General features: G+C 36.0%; 1 long non-coding RNA gene across 1 annotated transcript; it reads left to right on the top strand.

Moving 5' to 3' along the window:
• The first annotated feature begins 1,158 nt into the window (after positions 1 to 1,158).
• On the top strand, positions 1,159 to 3,508 carry LOC132711182 (uncharacterized). The gene is made up of 2 exons (XR_009622008.2): positions 1,159 to 2,151; positions 2,482 to 3,508. It is a non-coding gene; the product is annotated as an uncharacterized LOC132711182 (long non-coding RNA).
• Positions 3,509 to 3,796: the final 288 nt, after the last annotated feature.

The following is a 3,796-nucleotide window of genomic DNA, read 5'->3' as shown; positions in this document are numbered from 1 at the left end:
CTCTCCTTGATTAGTTTCCAACCATTGTTTCTTGTCCTGCCCTCTGGTGCTTTGGAGAATAATTTGACCCCCTCTTCTTTATGGCAGCCCCTCAAATATTGGAATACTGCTATCATGTCACTTCTAGTTCTTCTTTTCTCTAGACTAGCCAAACCCAAATCCTACAACCATTTTTCATATGTTTTAGTCTCCAGGTCTTTGATCATCTTAGTTCCTCTTTTCTGAACTTTTTCCAAAGTTCTCAGCATCTTTTTTATAGTGTGGTGACCAAAATTGGTTTCAGTATTCCAGGTGTGGACTTACTAAGGTTTTATAAAGCAGTACTAATACTTTATGTGATTTTGATTCTATGCTTCTGTTTATACAACCCAGGATTGTATTAGCTTTTTTGGCCTCTGCTGCACATTGCTGGCTCATATTCAAGTGATCATCCACTATGATGCCAAGATCCCTCTCACAGTTACTGTTTTGAGCCAGGTCTCATTTAATCTGTACTTATATCTTTAGTTTATTCTGCCTAAATATAAAAGCTTGCTTTTTGCCACATTAAAATTCATTTTGTTGAATAGGGCCCATAAGTCATTTATGAAATTATTGAAGAGTCCTGGGCCTGAGAGGGAACCTTGTGGTACCCCTACTGCTTCCTTCCCTCCATGTAAATGTAGTACCATTAAGGATTACTAGTTAAGTATGATTTGTCAGCCAGCTGCAAATCCATTTAGTGGTGATGTTGTCTATTCCATATTTTTCTAGTTTGCCAAGAAGTAAGTTGTTCTCTATTTTGTGGAATGCCTTATTGAAATCTAAGTATACTATATCCACAGCATTTTGATGGACTACTAATTCAACCTGGAAATGAAGTTGAATAGCATGGCATGGCATGCTATGAAATAATGAAATGAGAATGAAATAAAATTGGTTTGGCATGACTTGTTTTTAACAAACCTGGTTACTAGTTATAACTTTATTTGTTTCTAGGTGTTCTCAGATCTGTTTTTTTAAATTATTATTATTATAATTATTTACTTTATTCATTAAACATGAAACTCAGTCAACTGAACATTTAAAAATGCATCACAAATACCATTGACTGGTGCTAATGGTTGATAAGGATTGCTGTCAGCATCCTAGGTATCAACCGAGTACCTTCTTAAGATATACAATGTTCCAAGTAGCGTAGTGTTTTGCAGTTCCGCTGGTGTTATTGCAGGAAGCTGCAATTTGTTGATGTATCTTATAAAATTCTTGGACATGGTACCAAGTGCCCCAATGACAAAGGGTATCACTGTTACATGTTTCATCCATAATCAAGTAGTTTCGATGGCCAGGTCACTATATTTCATGATTTTTTCCAGTTCTTTTTCTTCGACTCTAGCATCTCCTGGTAACGCAATGTCAATAAATTGTATGTTTCGGTTTTTGACAACTGTGATATCTGGCGTGTTGTGTTCCAAATGACGATCCCTCTGTATTTGAAAGTCCCACAAGATCTTCACCATCTCATTTTCTATAACTTTTTCCACTTTATGTTCCCATGACATTTTGGATACAGGTAAGTTGTATTTTTTACATAATGACCAGTGGATCAATTTAGCAACTCGGCCATGTCTAGCTTTGTAACCAGTTGGTGCGATTTTGCTGCATTCACATATTAAATGTGAAACAGTTTCAACTTTGTTGTTGCAAAGTCAGCAGTTTGGATTGTCGGTGGATTTTTGTATCTTTGCTTTCATGGCATTAGTTTGTAGTACTTGTTCTTGAGCAGCCAGTATTAAACCTTCCGTTTCTTTCTTGATGGTTCCTATCTTAAACCAGGCCCATGTAAAGTTGTCATCACATTTTCCTTCAATGTTTTTCAAGTGCTGTCCATGCAAAGCTTTGGTTTTCCATCTATTTAATCTGTCATCCAACTGTTTTTCCTTATATTCTGCCTTTGTTTCTGTTGTTTTTATAATGTTCTTCGTTTTCACAGCCTGCAGCAATTTTTCTGTATCATCATCATCATCATCATCATCATCATCATCATCATCATCTTTTCCAGGATCTTCCCAGATATTGATGTTACGTTGATTGGTCTATAGTTTCCTGGGTCTGTTTTTTTTCTTTCTTTCTTGAAGATGGGAATCACATCAGTCCTTTTCCAATCCTCAGGTACTTCCCTGTATTTTGAACAACTTCCTCTCCCCTACGTGATGGTATTTTGGCATTTTGGCTTGCATTTATGGACATTTTCAGTAGCCCACAGTCCTATGATCACAACTTATGAAATTTATAATAGCACTGATTCACTTACCAACTGCTGTGAAAAATGTCATAAAATTGGGCACAGTTCTGTAGTGATCCACTTAACAAATGATTTTACTTACGACCATAATTTGAGCTCAATTATGGTCATAAGTCAAGGGCTACGTGTAAAGCACTGGTGTCAATCTCAGTCGTGTCATGTGATGTATCATGAGATTTTTTTTTTTGCCTTTGCAGAGTCAGGATGGGCGTGGCCTGTGCGTGATGCATCCAGCCTGCGGGCCTCCAGTTTGACACCCCTGCTGTAAAGCAAGACTTCCTGAAACAACTTATTTCCTCACAAATTCTACTCTAAACATCATCTTCTCAATAATGTCTTTGGCTTAATTCCCTATACATCCCTAGCTGTCTGCAATTGCATTTCACCAAATGCATCCCATGTTATTTGTTAGTCTGGTTTCCCCTCTTTTTATTGTTTCTAGCCCTTCCAAATTATAGAGAATAAGCTGTTCTTAATTATTGCTTAGGGAAAGCTTTATGTACATTAATGATGCTAAGAAATAAGAAGGATATTTCACACACTTTAAATATCCAACTTGTTAGCTTGGGGAATAGAATGGATGGACAAAAAAGTACTTTGTTTCACCATCTGAGAAGAAACCTTTCTGTGTTTCAACAGCTTTATGGCTTTCTCAGAACTTTATGCTGATTTTTAAAAACCTGGAGTTGATTTTCCTCCATTAAAACTCAACTTAATTTCCTTGCCTTCCCCATTTAAGTCAAATACAGTTATAGATCATAAGTATATCCAAAGCTTCATGAAGCCTAAAATTAAGAAACATGCGAGACATCAGCAACTTCTGGATGTAATGTTATGTTTTTTTTTTTGGTCTGGACCATTAGTATTTTTCTAATCCAAACATGCTGCTTCCTTTATGGATCTTAATAGAAATGTATTGTCCTTTTCAGAAATGAGGAAAATGAATAAGAATATTATTGATAAAAGTTTCAAAGCAGAGACTCAAAAGAGGAATTGCACCTCAAACAAAGTTGCCGTGCAGCACTTAGGATAAAACCACAAAATCATACATCTAGCTGGAACTACTATCTTAATGTATATCTGTAGAAAATTTACATCACAGAGGAAGGGAACTTTCACATATACAAATGAAGTTTTGGCTGTATTTAAAAATGAAAAATGCAGAATATAAATGTAAAACCAATGAAATACATAAATACATGGAGTGCCCCCACTGGCACCAGTGCATTGTGTTTGTAACTTATTTGTGGGAGCATTTGATGGCAGATGCTACAAAATATAACAAATCCAAAGGCAAATCCTTTCAATGTGACAATTTGTCTTCAAATATTTCAGTGATCTGAAGGTAGTGAGATATAGATAGATAGATAGATAGATAGATAGATAGATAGATAGAGATAGAGATAGAGAGATAGAGAGAGAGAGAGAGAGAGAGAGAGAGAGAGAGAGAGAGAGAGAGAGAGATTGGGATTATATTTAATATTCAGTATTCCAAAACTTGGTGGATGTTTC

This window comes from Pantherophis guttatus, chromosome 3, assembly GCF_059756535.1.
Source record: "Pantherophis guttatus breed Tessera chromosome 3, ASM5975653v1, whole genome shotgun sequence".
Taxonomy (NCBI): domain Eukaryota; kingdom Metazoa; phylum Chordata; class Lepidosauria; order Squamata; family Colubridae; genus Pantherophis; species Pantherophis guttatus.
This window is presented reverse-complemented; position numbering and strand designations above follow the sequence as displayed.